The 16,610-nt window shown below is 40.9% G+C and overlaps 1 protein-coding gene across 6 annotated transcripts in view; it reads left to right on the top strand.

The window, feature by feature from the left end:
- The first annotated feature begins 1,452 nt into the window (after positions 1 to 1,452).
- The window catches only part of GABPB1 (GA binding protein transcription factor subunit beta 1), a 63,224-nt gene continuing 48,066 nt past the window's right edge, over positions 1,453 to 16,610 (top strand). For 3 of the 6 annotated variants that reach the window (XM_046654803.1, XM_046654801.1, XM_046654804.1), the window contains exon 1: positions 1,453 to 1,667. The gene's annotated coding sequence lies outside the window, so the exon portion shown is untranslated. Of the gene's footprint in view, positions 1,668 to 2,439; positions 2,765 to 16,610 lie in introns of those variants that run through there. The other 3 variants (XM_046654802.1, XM_046654799.1, XM_046654800.1) reach the window with 2 other exon arrangements.

Here is a 16,610-nt window from a genome sequence, read left to right as displayed (position 1 = left end):
TCTTCTGTTTGGAAGGCCCTTCCCCAATTTCCTTATTAAAGCTAATTGCTTCTCCAGTCCCTTTCCATTCCTCCCAGGTGAGTAGGGGATTCCACCTGTACGAGACTTCACAGTATTCAGCAGTCTACCCTCCTTATACTACTGATGATGCCTATTTACTTGTCTGCATTCTACAGCGTGAGATCAGTGAGGGCAAGGATTCTACAGCAATCAGCTGAATGTTGCCTCAATGTTAAAGAAAAGCATATGACATAAAACTTCAAATTTTTATCAACTGAAGCAATGAACCTTAGATCAAAAGAAAACACAGAATATGGCTCCTGTGCCATTCACTTTGCTTCTATTTTAGGCACAATGCTTTAAAAAGTTACACAAAGACTTTGCAAATCTTTACTACATCAATACTACAAAAGGATAAGTGGAGACAGAAAGACTACTTATCTGAGGCCACACAAAATCAGAGGGCAACATAGATTTAAGCTTGTCAGCTCTCCTGGATTAAACTCTGGGCGCTGTCTCAGATTTTCTCAACTCCTATACATAGGATGCCAAAAGTCGCACGGTTAGCAGGCCGGGAAAGTCATTCCTAGGCTCTTCTGTTAAAACCGGAACAGTGTGTTGGGTACGTTAGCAAATCATCCCATGTAAATTAAATTCCTAAGGCTTTTACTTTGCAAAGCCCCATCTCCAAATAAACTTTTGCTACTTTCTAAAAGACAACAAAAATCTTGACATTCTAGTCAAGAAAAAACAGTAATCCAAGGGAAGATACAACGAGCACCTACTGGGGTCTACGAAGCACGAGACAGCACGAGAAGGCTAAGGGAAAAAAAATGCTACAGGACTATGTACATCTTCGTTATAAACCTGACTGCTCAGGTTATGGGACGTGGAGAACGACCATCCTTCTTCCCTTGTACCTCTACAGCGACTCCTGTCCCCGTCTGCCTAGTTGAACCTAGGGCCACTTTAGGTTAAATCCTAGCCTCCCGGCCGCCCTTCCGTCTCCCAGGACTCGGCTAGGCGGCTCAGCTTAGTCTCGAAGGAGTCCGGATTCCCGGTCTCTCGGCGGTCACGTCCGGGAGACACGGAGGTTAGCGCCCGCAGAAAGAGGCGGGAAGGCTGGGCGGCCGCGGGGCCGCTCCGCCGCGCACATGGCCGGCCGCAGCTCCCACCCCCGTGCCGCGCAGGCGCCGGGCGAGCCGGGACTTGCGGTCGCCGAGAGCGGATCATTCCGCCGCTTTCTTTGTGTGGCTTAAGCTCTACAAATGGCATATTTCCCTCCCCTCCGTTAAAAAGGAAAATCAGCCCATCTCGTCCCCTTCTTCCACCGGCATGGGGTCCGGGAGTGGGTGGGAGAGGGGTCTGCTGACTAGGGTAGGGGCGGAAAGGCTCAGGCGAGGGGCTGACGAGGGCAGGGTCCGGGAGGGATGCTGGGAGCTTTGACTCACTCGCACACCATGTGTCCCTCCGCGCGCAGCACGGGGGACTTTTCGGTGGGGATTTTGGGCGCCGACCAGACGCGGCATTTTCGGAAAATAGCGCCCTGTGCAGCTGAAGCGCTTTGTGTGTAGCGGGGCCGCGTCAGCCCGGCCGGGTACGAGGCGCCTCGGGTCCCCGCACCACCTCCTGCTGCTCCCCCGTCGCCGCTCCCGAAGCTTTTCCAGGTCAGTGCGGGTCTGTGTAGGGCCCTGTTACCACCGGATGTGGAAGTTGATCTCTTCGCTGGTAAAAAATAATTCCACTTCCCCCGGAACCCAGATCATCCCCGCGATTTCCTGTTTATTGCATTAAGGCGCCGGGTTTCCGGGGCTCCTGGCCCCGCTTATTCCGCGGGGGTCGGCGGGGTCGGCCTGGGCGACCGCTCCGCCCGCGCCGCCGCCGCGCTTTGTCCGCTGGGCACCCCGCTTCTGGGAGGGGCGGGCAGACATGGTGGCGGCCGCCGCCCCCTCCTCGGCCCCGGCGCGCCGCGGCCTCCCCGCCAGGCCGGTCCCGAGCGGCGGCCCCGGAGCGGGGATGGGGTCGGGCTCGGGGCGGCAGGGGCTCGGCGGGCAGGCGGCCGGAGAGAGGCAGGCGCGGCCGGGCCTCGGCGCCCGCCGCCCGGGGAGCCGCCGGGCTCTTTGTCTGGGCGGCCTGACGGCCCCGCCGGGGCGAGGAAGGAGCGGCGGGGGCGGCCGGCCCCGGGCGCGCCGTGCTGCGAGGCCCGCGGGCCCGGGAGGCGCTCGGGCCACGGCGGGAGCGGCCGGCCGGGACAGGGTTAACGGGAGAGCCCGGCCCGGCCCGCGCGGGGCCGCCGCGGCGACCGCCTGGGCCGCGGGGACTCGAGTCCTCTGAGGGGACGAAGCCCGCCGCCCTGGACGCTCGGGACTCCTGCTCTGGGGCCTTGGCCGCCGGGATCTGCGGGTGCACGGCTTCGGGGAAGAAGTTGAGCGTTTTGCCAGGTCATGTCTGCCTGGGCACAGCTCATCAGCGTGGACTCAGTGGGTTTCGGTGAAGTCTCCTGCCGCGTTGAATCAGAGTGTCTGGCCTCAAGGGTGCATCGTGCAAACTGAAACCAGAGGAATGAGAGAGGCCTGCTTTGTGTGTTTTCCCACTTTAAGCCTGTTTTCCGTACACATACTCTTGTTTTAAACCTGATTGGACTGTGGCGAGCAGACATCTGTTCCAAGGAGGGGCAGAGACCACAGTCCTTCTGCAGGGAGCTCGGTAATGTGGAAATATTTTAAGTGCTCTCTCCGGACACTGATTTGCCGTCTCGATTCAGGCAAGTTACTTTCTGAAGTACGATTTTTATCTGGAAAATGGTTTGATGTAGTCAGTAAATGATCCTCGTGAAAGTAGTTTGCCATCCCAGAATAAAAAGAGGCACTGTAACTTACTATGCAGAAGTTGGTGGTCAAAAATTCTTTTTGCAAGTAGTTTACTTGAGGTCGCATATAGACCCACCCAGCTAGGTTTAAATTTCTTCTCGCTAACGTGTAACCATCAGCCTTGACACTTCCACTTTCAGGTTCAGACTTTGAATTTAAGGGAACTAAAGACGGCTTTATGTTTTTTTCTTAAATTTTCTCTTTTTAAATACTTCTCCAAAAATAAATCCGTTACTTGTTAACGTAAGTCACATTTTAGGTAAGAGTGACATCGTTTTGCATTTTTACAAGTCTTAAAAGTCTGGTTTAATGGAAAACAGATTCTTAAATCTACTTATTTATTCAGTCTGTGTTGGTGTCACACCATGTAACCTCTGGAAAACGTTGTATACTCATGCCTTTTTTTTTTTTTTTAACTGAGAAATGTGTCATTTCTATCCTTTCACCGTACAAGTCAAATCAGGGTATTATGCAAGACACATTTAAAAAATATGGATAAGAATGTTGACTCCTATACTTTTTTCTTGGGTTCTAACTTTTTTTTAACTTGAGATTTAGAAGCATGAGCAATATCACGAATGAAGATTGTGTAATCTGCATATGATCCTGGAGATTCAGGAACATTTGAAAATATTCTACAACTTATTTTTAGTGATGTACACAAGTTTGAATTTCGTATTAGATGTGCTTGTGAAAACTTGTATGTAAATATAACTTTTGAAGATAGGACACTTTCAAAGCACTGTTGGAGCTCCAGATTTAAAAGGAGTCCTGTAAGGAAACATTTGGTGAAACAATACTTTTGTAATGCGGATAGGTACCCTTATTGTTAACTTTCCTAACTTAGAGTTCAAGTTCTCTGTCACTTTGAATCTGGGTTTTCTAGGTTCGGGAACGGTTAAACTGTAAATGTGTGAAAATTTCAGGCCATACTTAGTTTGGTGTAATGGTTTTGAAAAGCAAAATTCATTTCCAGTTGTTTCTGTGAACTCTAGTCTGATTCTGTCAGTCTGTAGTTCTCTACTGTTCCATCAACAGGAAGCATCTGGTCATTCTTCATGTAATTGTTAGAAAATGCCAGGTATATTTTTGATGTTTGCTATTCAAATGCAAATAAATATCAGATTGGATCTTGATTAATTTTACTTGATTTTGGTTTGTCAGTCTCACCCCCAACCCCCCACATCTCTGAGATATAGTTATAATAAGCCTCTTCCCCTGTAGAATGGACTTTTTTGTTTTTTTTCCCCTTGAGTACCTCATCAGTTACTCAATGGTAACAGGTAAAGCAAACGAGTCATAAGGAATTCAGAAGTTAATTACATGAAATTTTGAATCCTGAATTCATTTTGAGGTGCAATGTCCCTTTGCAAATAGCCAGAGTATAAAGGAACTCGCTGATTGACTCCATCTCTTCTCTATCTCTATGCAAACATTAAAAAACAGACCCAAACAAAACAAAGTTGAGGACAACTGAGTGTTCTAATGAGTCATTACTTTGGCCTGAGAGCTTTCCAACCAGTAATCATATGTTTCTATAGCATTAATGTGTCTATCTTGGGACACTATAATTAGTGTTATACTTTTGTAAAGATGTTTGTACCATCATGCTCTTTAGAAGGTAAATCTATTAGTTATTAGTATTAAGGCTGTGTGTTTCCTCACAGCCTTGACAACAGTGCTCTGCACAGAGAAGATGCTTTGGTGCAATCAGCTGTCGGTTCAGTTGTTGTTGGGCCGGTGCACCTTTATTTGGGCTAAGTGTGTCCATGACATAAATGGGGAGGCTTAAGCATGAAGTGATTTCTCCACTGAGGGTAAATCCATATGTAGGGCCATTGATACATTTGGAAATAGAAATCTAAAACTCTTGGTTTTAATTCTCTTACCTTTTAATGGGAATAATTGTAAAGGCTGGCAGTTAGGGCCCAAGGTGCGGAAGTGCAAATAGAGAATGTGGAAAAGACTTGATCATTTTAGCTGATTGTACAGTTAGTATGAATCAACACTAGGGCATAATTTAAAATACCATTTTGAAGTTGGTAGAACAGCATGTAGAAAGAGCAAGGTGTTAGCCCCACTTTGCTTTGTACTGACTGTATTATACCTGGGGTATCATGTCAGCTTTTTAGGTAGCATACTATCACATAATGAGTGGGACCTTACATCAGTTCTCAAACTTTATATCAGAATCACCTGCAGAGCAAAATACGGATGCCCAGGCTTAAGTAGGATAGGACCTGGGCCACTGTATTTTTCTCAAGTTCCCCAGGAGATAGACACTCAAGTTTAAAAATCACTAACTATAGAGCATATCCATAGTACGTTGGTCATTGGAGGAAATGGAAAGGAGGAAAGGTTGAGAAATGTGATGTTTGGCCCAAAGAAGAGCAGCTTGTTTAAGAAATGATAGCTGTCTTTAAATATTTGGAGGTGTGTCACAGAAAATCAGGTTTGATCTGACCAGAAGGAACTAGGATCAGTGGGTAGAAGTTAGAGGAGGCAAATTACAACATTCTTCCAAGAAAAATTGCCTCAAAACGGAAAAAATATAATGGGTTGTTTTGGGTGGTAGGCTGTCTGCTCTCACTGACCGTGTTCAAGGTCAGGACTCTAGGGTAGAGGAATTGATGTGCTGAATGAGGATTTAGGCCGGGTGTCCTTAAGTTCTCTACCAACTGAGATTTTGTGAAATGTGTCTAGATTTGCAGGTACAAAAGCAGAAGAGCAAAAGCTAATTGAGTGAAGCAAGCTGGTTAGCTTAACTGGATCATAGTGTTCACCTTGGATAAAGGGAAGTGAGAGAGCTACTTGATGAGGGCTTTAAACCAAGCAGTAATTGGGCAGACTCAAAAGCCTTAAAAAATGAGCCTGCTTGCTCGTTTGGAAATTCCCATTTAAGGGAGTTTATCTTGATGTAATAAGAATGCGTGCAAAGACTTAGTTGTGAGGATACCAGTTGCAGCATTGTTGATAATAAAAGCAACATTTGACTCCCCCGTTAGTCATTGAAGTGGCTAATGTTATCCCCATTTTTCAGAGGGGAAAACAGGCCTAGGGACCTGAGCGAGCTTGCCCAAAGCAGGCTTAGTAAGTGGTAGAGCCAAGCCGTGGATCCAAGCAGTCTGACTCCAGAGCCAGTGAGTCTTGATCACCATGGTGTAAAATTATACCCAATCTAAAATGTTTCACAGTGATTATTAGGATACATGCCTGCAGTGACACTGCCTAGCCATTAAAGTGGTGTTAGAAGAATGTAAAGAGGTGAAAAGTGGACTTTTCATGTATATGCTAAGTGAAAAAATAGATTTAAAAACAAATATATTGACATCTGGAAGGATATGTGCCAAATTGTTAAGTGGTTATTTCTGAGGCTAGTTTTATAGGTGATTATTTTCTTTTTTGCTTATCCAAATTTTCTAACTTCTACAACAAATTTTATTGTGTATTATTTGTAATTAAAAAGATATTAGAATGTTATATTTCAATAAAAAAATTAAAGATACAAGCATAGGCTGAGGAGTTTGGATTTTATACCCTGCAGTTTTTACAAGCCGACTTAGGAATTTCACATAAATGAGAATTTGTAAGTGCATGAAGTGTTTTGTATTTTTTAAAGTTTGATTTCTTGTCATTCTAGAAGTAATGTATTAATTGAATAGAGAAAAATATCATTAACTCCTATCACCCTACCATAATCAGTTATCTATTTTGTTGTGTTTTCTTCTTCTTACATGTAATATTTTAAATGTTGTATCCATCCCAGCTTAGTCACTCTCTAGATGTGTGACTTTAGGCAACTTCCTTAGTCTCTCTGTGCCTCAGTTTCCTGCTTTGTAAAATGGGGATAATTATAACACCTACCTCATGGTGGTTGGGAGGATTAAATGAGTTACTGCATATAAAGTGATCAGAACAGTTTCTGACATAGTTAATAGCTCAGTGTTAGCAATTATTATTATAGAATCATAGTCCACTAAAAGCCTTGGGGTTTTGGAATTAAGAATATTTGGGATATAGGCAAGGTAATAATGTTATGTAACCTTTCAACAGAGTCCAGTGGAGCATCCCTCTTCAAACAGGTTACTATTTCCGCAGCAAAATGTATGAATGTTTACACTAAATGGAGTAAATAGAGAGTATAAATAACTTCCTGTTTAGTTCAGGTAAGGTTTTACTGCCAAAAGAGTTATTTTGGGTTTCAGAGGTTTTTGTATTTTGGAATTGCACTTAAGGAACCTGTAGGATATTTACTCAATTTTGAGTCCTATTTTATTTTAATATTAAATTATACACCTTTCATGTTATGTAGTTTTATAATCCATGGTAATTTAAAAAATAAAAAACAGGAAATGTTCACTTCTGTTTCCTTTGATTAAAAAATATGCTAGACCCACCAGTACTGCTGATTTTATTCCATAGTGTATAATCTTTTCTAAAAGAGGCTTGAGGGCCACCCCTGGTGGTTTAGTAGTTAAGTTCAGTGCGTTCCACTTTTGCAGCTGAGTTCGGTTCCCGGGCAGGGACCTACACCACTCGTCTCTCAGTGGCCATGCTGTGGTGGTGGCTCATGTCCAAAAAAAGAGGATGATTGGCAGTGGATGTTTGCTCACGGCAAATCTTCCTCAAAAAAATAAATGAATAAAAAATAAGAGGCTTGAGAGTTTCTCTAACCCGGTTAGCTTTTTTCTGCCTCATTAACTTGAGGGATAAGACATTTCAACTGTGCTGGTTTACTGCAGCAGTGATTCTTTGAACGAGATGAGTGAGAGCCACCATGGTATCTCTCTTTAATGTACCTTTCCCTGTTGTAGATGTGGATACTGAGGTGGATGTTTACCCGAGGTCCCAGTATTAATTCTAGAACTGCACAATGGAATTAGGTCGCTTCCTCTCATAGTGAAGTTATTGGATGTCAGCCCCTTTTGACTCCTGTACTCCTTTGTGTCTACAGCACTTACCATGTATCCAAACAGGAAAAAAATTTAGAGTGTTTTAGTTTGTTCCAGTTGCTGTAACAAAATACCAGAGACAGGGCAGCTTATAAATCACAGAAACTTATTTCTCACAGTTCTAGAAACTGGGTGATCCAAGATCAAGATGCCAGCATGGCTGGGTTCTGGTGAGGACCCTCTTCCAGGTTGCAGTCTTCTCTGTTGTATGTTCATACCGTGGAAGGGGCAAGGGAGCTCTCTCAGATCTCTGCTAATAAGAGCATTAATCTGATTCGTGATCTGCCCTCATGACCTAATCACCTCCCAAACGCCCCGCCTCCTAATGCCATCATTTTGGGCATTAGGAAGAGTTCATCATACAAATTTGGGGGCGGAGGGAGACACACAAACATTCAGACCATAGCAAACAGTATGGTGTATAAGTGAATGATCTAAAAAATTTCCCTGACAGCCTAACTGGCTAGTGTGAACTCTTTTCTCTTTGCCCATGGGATTACTCCACCTTTGTTCTTTTATCCGTTCTTTTCGTAGGGACCCTCAGTTTCTCTCCCTTAGCTTATTCCTGTATGCATTAGGTATAGTGGGAACTTGACATCAGTCACTGCTTTCATGTTTTACTGGGCTCCTGTTGTCAAATCTTTCTACCTCTGTTTCCTCTGCTGTCGCTCACAGGTTGCTGCATATTTGTGGAGGAAGGTCGGTAATTGTGGACATTTCTTGGCCGCTATAAATTTATGCTGAACAATTCAAATGGGCCCTTGATACTTCTTGGTGATCATTTTATTAATCTCATATTTTTCTCTTGTCTCATACATCTTTCTCTCTCTCAGAAGATGCCATTGACTTCTACTTAATTGAAAAAGAAAATAGAGTACAAGCTTGCACGTTTTCTTCATTGTCACCATGACAAAATCTCTTCTTTCCTCTTATTTTGTAAAGTGAAAGGAAGAGGAATCTTTTGCTGTTCCAGGAATCTTGCTGCCACGCTTAACTTTTTCTCTCTGATCACTTTGGTCATTATCTGCAATGGTTTTTCCTCTCTACCTTTGAGTATGTACAGATTTTTCTTTTTGGGGAGAAAAAAAATCAACTTGATTATTGCTACAGTTCTTTCTAGCTGTCTCATTTCTTTTATTTCAGAAATTTTAAGACCGTAGTTAAAATTGCTGCCCTCAGCTCTTTTACTACTTCTTCCCTAACTTACTGCAATTCTGTAATGTATTCTGACCATTGCTTCAGGGGACATCCTTCTCGCCAATGGTATTGGCTTCATCCTGATTTTATTCAGCCAGAATGTGTGTATTACTGTTGATTTCTACCCATGCTTCCTAACATTTCTTTCCTTGCCCTTCATAGTATGCCATCCTGCTTTTCCCTTTCTGACTACTACTTTTCTATTTTCTTTGTTGTTACATGATCTTCTTACTACTATCATTATTCCCCTCAGTACTTGGCCCTCTGCTCCTCTCTGTCTTTTTTCAGATGGATGTTTTGTATGCTGATGACTCTTAAATGTGTACTCTCCAGGTTTGTATCTCCAATAATTTACCTAATATTTCCATTGGGAGACTCCATTTCCATCACTTTTAGATTTATTATTACCCAGCTTTCAACCAACTGCATTTTTCTTTGTTAGTTTTATCATCTTCATGCTTACAACTTAAAGTTGTCTGTGATGCATGTTTCTCCTTTATTTTTTTTCCTTTTTTTATTGCGGTATAATATAACATTATATTAGTTTGAGGGATACAACATAGTGATGTGACATTTGTATACACTGTGAAATGATCACCACAATAAGTCTGGTTACCATCTGTCACCGTATAAAGTTACAAAAAAATTTCTTTTCTTTCCTTTATTTCTTATATCCGTCCGTCAGCATGGTTCTTTAGATTACTCTTTACTGCATCTCAGTTTGCCCTGAGATTCTGCATTGTCAATTATTTGCCCTTTCTAACTTTAGAGTCTCCTTCCTCCTCCAGTCCATCCTGCATATGGCTGCCAGAATAATTTTCCTGAAACTTTTTGAACCCATTGCTACTAAACCTAAGCAGCCAGAGGAGAGAACATGTGCTGTTGATCTTTGCGCTCTCTATGTGCCAAGCACAGTGAAGTGAACTTGTGCTGAATAAATGTTTGAATGGATCACCATTTGCTCAAAACATTGAGTGACTCCCAATTGTCTGTAGGATAAAGTCCAAGCTCTACTTTCTGGCTTTCAAACCTTTTCATATTATATCTTCTGCTGCTTCAGCCATATTCCTTACTCCTTAACATTATCAAGTCAGTGTTTCCTCTATAATATACCATGTTCAGGCACAACTCTGTGTGTTTTTCCTTTTCCTTGCCTGTCAAAGCCTATTCAGAAATGTTTGCCCTGTGCCAGGCACTGTTCTAATCTCTGCTGTTAGGGTAATGAACAAAACAGAAGACAAAGTCTCTGTTTTCTTGGAGCTGACATTCGGAGGGCGGGGGAGAAGGGGCACAGTAAACAGATATCAGGTGGTAATGAGTTCAATGAAAAGAAATAAAACTGGATAAGGGGATAGAATGGTGGGAGGTGGTTGTTAGTTTAGGTGGTCTGGGAAAGCTTTCTCTTTGGGTGTCTTGGAATGAAGGAGTAAGCCATGCAGTTATTTAACTGAAGAGCTTTCTAGGCAGAGGAAACATGTTCAAGACCCTATGTGGGGACATGTTTGGCTTGTTTGAATAATGGCTAAGACTTGTGTGGCTAGAGCAGAATGAATAGAGTGACAGATGAGATTAGGGAGGTAGTGGGGAGCCAGATTATGCTTCAAATGTTAAGTCTCTCATTGAAGAAGACTTTCTTGACTATATCATTTTGTTTAACTTAAAGCTTCTCTAAACCCATATAGCAACTATGAAAGTAGCTTTCAAATTATTTTTTATTGTGACCCACAGTAAGAAATGTATTTTACTGTATCATTTAGCATATATACATTGTTAGGTGTGTGTGCCTGAGTGTGCATGTGTATAACTGGAACAAAGGTTTCATGAAACATGATTTACCTTTACTGCTTTTGATATATGTTGATATTTTTTAAAATGTTGGCTTTAACCCGCTAACATGATTTCACAGTCGGCTAATGGATTATGACCCACAGTTTGAAAAACACTGACCTATGGTATATATCTACTTAAAAAAAACCAAACAAACAAAATAAACTGCCGACTGCTTTTTTTTAATAATCCACATATTCTTTCAGGTTGTAAAGTATCTTCGGTTAAAGATCATGACTTCAATTTTTTATGTGTATAGATTTTTAACATTTACTAAGTGCTGAATAGAGAGGATTTGTTTAATTCAGCAAATAGCCATTGAGTGGCATGGTAGAAACTCCTAGATACTAAAATACACATAAGCGTAAGATAAATCCTGCCTGACTTCCTGAAGTTTATGGGAGAGGAAAGCTTATAAAAAAAAATAGTTAATAATATGGTGGAATCCTTATATTAATGGAAGTAGGTTCCACGTACGAGAGAATGGAGAATTCTTTTTGCTGAGATGGTCAAGGGTTGATTGTTAGAGGAGGTAATGTCTAAACTGAGGAAGAATATGAATACTTGGTCAGGTAAATTGGGGTAAGGAGAAGGCATCTCAGGCAGAATAACATAAAGGAATGGTATCATAAGACAAAATAGTACGTAGGGGTAATTATAGGTAGCTCTGTATTGTTGGAGTATAAATCCAAGGGGGAAGTGTTGAGTTGATGAGGCTGTAGTGAGGCGTGGGCCAGATCCTTAAGCTTTGAAATGCGCTGGAGTCATCACTTATTCAGTGATTATGCAGTTAGATGAAAATTATTTATAGACAGAACTACTTGTAGGAAGTTGCCACATGGGAAGTTAGAGATATCATCTCTCAATAAGTCTAATACAGCCAGTTTTTCCTCTCATGGTGAAACATATCACTGTTTACTCAATTGTGCCCCAGAGGAGTTGGCCCATGTTTATGGGCTATGTTGTACTGAAAAGTCTTTTTAAACATTAAACTTTCACCCATTGCAATGTGAAATTCACTCTCTAAGAAGCACTTGAGAACTGAGACATGTTGAGGAAATGGGAGATACACATTTCAGGCTAATTTTGGGATTTATGTTTATGAAGTAGAATGGTAGATGGCCAACTATTTAAGTTATTTTTCACTTCAAGTTAAATATACATATGGTTAAATTCTGTATTCTCTAGGGGATTGGAATACATGATTATATCTATGTTTTAGAAAGATATTTTGATAAATTTGACCATACCACAGTTTATGGCAACGTTCAAAATACAGAAACTTGAGACAGACTGGAAGGAATATTTGTATCATATAATAAACCAGAAATTTACATAATGCACTCCTACAAAGAAACAGTGACATAGAAAAATAAGTAAAGAATACGAACAAGCAGCTTCAGAAGAGGAAGCATGAGTGGCCAACAAACATTTGATATGATATGCAGTCTCATTAGTAATTTGAGAGATATGTATTAAAACAGATAATATTTTGTTACCTATCATACAGGCAAAAATTTAAAAAGCATGGTAATATTGATTAGCTCTATTATGAGGAAATAATAAATACTATAAACTACTGTTGGGAGTATAAGTTGTTATAACCAGTTTTGGGGGGTAAACTGGTGTGGGCAGTTTGGTAGTATCTGTTAATTTAAAGTGCTATTCCCAACAAATCTGTCCATTTTCTGCACTAGAGGAACACTTGCATATATGCCTAAAGAGACATTTACAAGTATGTTCATTGCAGCATTGTTTTTATTAGTAAAAAACTGGAAAAATAAACAGAGCTGGTCATAAATACGAAAATGACCAAGTAAGTTGGTGTATTCATGCTATGAAATAACACGTAACAATTTAAAAAAGTGAACAAAGTACATATACTTTTTTTTTTCTTTTGAGGAAGATTAGCCCTGAGCTAACTGCTGCCAATACTCCTCTTTTTGCTGAGGAAGACTGGCCCTGAGCTAACATCCATGCCCATCTTCCTCTACTTTATATGTGGGACGCCTACCAGAGCATGGCATGCCAAGTGGTGCCATGTCCGCACCCGGGATCTGAACCGGTGAACCCTGGGCTGCCGAGGCAGAACGCGCGAACTTAACCGCTGCACCATGGGGCTGGCCCCTACATATACTATTGAGTGATAGGTTGCAGAACAGTTTATACAGTATGATAGCATTTATATAAATAAGGAAAAAAATGCAGAACAGTACTATATTTTGGAGGGGGGAATATATATACATGCAAATGCAAAGAATATGGTCTGGTAAGATAAATACTAAACTGATAATAGTGCTTAACTCTTGGGAAGGGGATAGAGGATTGAGTTTTGGGAGTAGAGATAGAGAAGGATGATCAGAGGGAACCCTAGCTTTTGCAGTAATCTTTAAAATTTTAAAATCAGAGTATTATAGTGTATTTAAAAATTCATTAAAAATAATGATCAGTTTGACAATAGGATGGACAATGGTTGAGGAAGGAGGGAAACCAATGAAGGGGGCTCCTTCATTAATGTAGGCATGAGAACGCAGTGGCAGAGAGAATGGTGAGAGAAGGACTGATTTAAAAATGACATGAGGGCAATTTGGCAATATCTATCAAAATTACAATTGTGTTTACCTTTGTCTCAGTGATCCTACTTCAGAGATTTTTCCTACAGTTATATGAAATGAAATAATACATCTACAAAGTTATTAATGGCAGTGTTGTTTATAATAGCAATAGTCCATCTATAATAAACTAAGGCATATACACACAATAGAGCGTATTAAGCAGCTGTACAAAAAATGAAGAAGGTCTCTGTCAACTAATTGGAAAAATCTCCAGAATGTGTTAAGTTAGAAAAGCAAGTACAGACCAGTCTATGTAGTAATGCTATCTCTTGTTAATTATAAAAATATTGAAAGGATACCCATGAAGCTAGTAAAGGCGATTACTCGTTATGGCCGGGAGGGTAAATGCTTCCATTGAGACTTTTCAAGGTCTACATATCTGTGTTTGGATTTTTAAGTTGTATGAAGGTATTGCCTATTGAAAAAATAAGAGAAAAAGAGATGCAAAGTAGACCTTTTAGGGCTTGGTGACCAAGTGTATGTAGAGACATGAGGGAGAGGGCGGAGTTGAAGATAGCTCCCAGATTTCTAGTTTGGGAGGTAAAGAGGGTGGTACCATCATCAGGGAGTACAGAAGGAAGATTAGGTTTTTGACATGTGCATGGGAATTTCTGGACATGCTAATTGATGATTCCTTCTCTTTTTTAGGGATGTGTGTGTATAATTTATGTGCTTTAGATATGGAACTCGAGTGTATCTTAAACATGAATATTAAATAGTCATCAATAAATACTTTTTATCCTTTGATTGCAGACATTTATATTCTAGGTTTTATGGAGAGCAGCTTTGTAATGATGTTGTAATTTTAGAGTCAAATAGGGACATTGGTATGCATAGATAGAATGTAGATAGAGGAACAGAGAATATGTATCTGATAAATACATAGCTTATGTGGGAAGTAGGAACTTAATTTATTAGCATGGTTCCAATTTAATTACATCTTTTGGTATCTGAAATTCAAAGAAATAAAAATAGCTTTGAATAACGAAGTGATCTTTAGGGTAGATGAGATTATACTGTAACATTTAAAACAATGTTAAACTGGTTTAGGGAATTTTATGGTAGAGTATAAAAATATTTTTTATATAGTACATTTGGGAGTAACTGTATATAAGACAGAGAGGTTTAACCTAATGGAGAAGAGGGGTCACGACATGCTGGGTGCTGCCTAAAACAATTTCTTGCTGCATAATTTGGAGTTTAGAATTTATTTGAATGAGTTATATTTCAGAATCTGATTGTTGAGGACCTAATTTATCCAAATGATTTTTACCTGATTTCTATTTGACTAGAGTCAAAAAAAATAAAAGGGAAGCACAGATAAAGGACGTACATGCCAGGACTTGCAAATGAATTTAGTTCTTTTCTGGGTTTATGTTAATAAGGATTTGGGTGTGGACTAGCAATAAAAAAGAGCTGCTAAGTAATTCTTGCTTGAGATTTAAAACTTTAACCGTTTTATATTTGAAGAGAAGATGTTTTACTAGTGATAGTTTTACTTTAAAAATGCTTTAAGGGGCTGGCCCCGTGGCCGAGTGGTTAAGTTCGCACACTCCGCTGCAGGTGGCCCAGTGTTTCGTTGGTTCAAATCCTGGGCGTGGACATGGCACTGCTCATCAGACCACGCTGAGGCAGCGTCCCACATGCCACAACTAGAAGTACCTGCAACGAAGAATATACAACCATGTACAGGGAGGGGGTTTGGGGAGAAAAAGGAAAAAAATAAAATCTTTAAAAAAAATGCTTTAAAAATTACAAATAGTGTTATATGTAGAATCCTGTAACAGTTGGAGGTGGTCTTGCTTAAGTGAGGGTGAAACTGTTCTGTCACCTCCAACCTGTGCTTACCCCTATACACACTGCCTTTCTCAGTACTGCAGTCATCTGGAGTTATGGGGAACAAAATTTGAGAAATGCTGGATTGGGCTGGCTAGTTTGGGCTTGGATGGACTCTTACATATCTTTGAATGTGTCCAGTAGAGTGAAAGGGTGGTAATAGCACAGGGTATAGAAATTAATGTAAATCAAGAAGCATTTAATTAGTGGTCTTAATCAGGGGTGATTTTGCCCCCAGGAGACATTTGACAATACTCGAGACTTTTTTTTTTTTTTTGAGGAAGATTAGTCCTGAGCTAACATCTGTGCCCATCTTCCTCTGCTTTATATGTGGGATGCCTGCCACAGCATGGCTTGATAAGCTGTGTGTAGGTCTGTGCCTGGGATCTGAACCAGTGAACCTTGGGCTGCCGAAGTGGAATGTGTACACTTAACCACTATGCCATTGGGCTGGCCCCTAGAGACCTTTTTTGACATCATAAAATGAGGGAGAGGGGAGTGCTACTGATATCTAATGGGTTGAGACCAGGGATACTGCTAAACATCCTACAATGCACTGGACAATCTCCAACAACAAAGAACTATCAGGCCCAAATTGTTGTTATTGCTGAGGTAATAAAAACCCTTGGTTAGTTGAATACCAGTAATGTGTGCAGCACTGTTCTAAAGTACTTAAGGGTGCAAATGGCACTTGTGTCTACCCATAAGAAACTTATCACCTAGCTAAAGCATCTCAAACTTAGCAAGTCTATGGCTATTCTCTTAAGACCTGACCCATCCTATTCCACTTTGCCATCTTTATTTCAGTAAATAGTTTCACTTTTCACCAAGTTGTTCAGGCGAAAAAACGTAGATGTCATCTTTGACACCTTTTTCTTGTTCACTGACATCTAATACATCAGGAAGACTTGTTAGCTCTACTTCGAAATTTATCTTGCATCTGGGTAATGGTGGGCTAGATTATTTAGACCAGTCCTTTTTTTGAAATCAACTGAAAATGCTGGATAAGATATATAAAACACCACCTTAAGAGCTGTGAAGAACTAAGAAGATAGGGGAATGTGGTAAGTCAAATTCTGGAAGAAAGCCTATACCAAGAGAGGTTAGCAGAATACCTGGAGAACTGAAGCCACTTTTGCCCTGAGTATGTTTGCTGATATCAAGAAATTTAGGTTTCTATTCATTAGCCTTGTGGAGGGAGGTGGACAGAAATCAAGACTCAGAGCCTACCCAACCTGTGGACGTGTAAAGTCTTATAAGAGATCCTTCCCTAATTAGGCTTGGGCTCCACATGTCTACACCTGAGGGGAAAG

Source organism: Equus quagga, chromosome 2 (assembly GCF_021613505.1).
Source record: "Equus quagga isolate Etosha38 chromosome 2, UCLA_HA_Equagga_1.0, whole genome shotgun sequence".
In the NCBI taxonomy this organism is placed as follows: Eukaryota; Metazoa; Chordata; class Mammalia; order Perissodactyla; family Equidae; genus Equus; species Equus quagga.
This window is presented reverse-complemented; position numbering and strand designations above follow the sequence as displayed.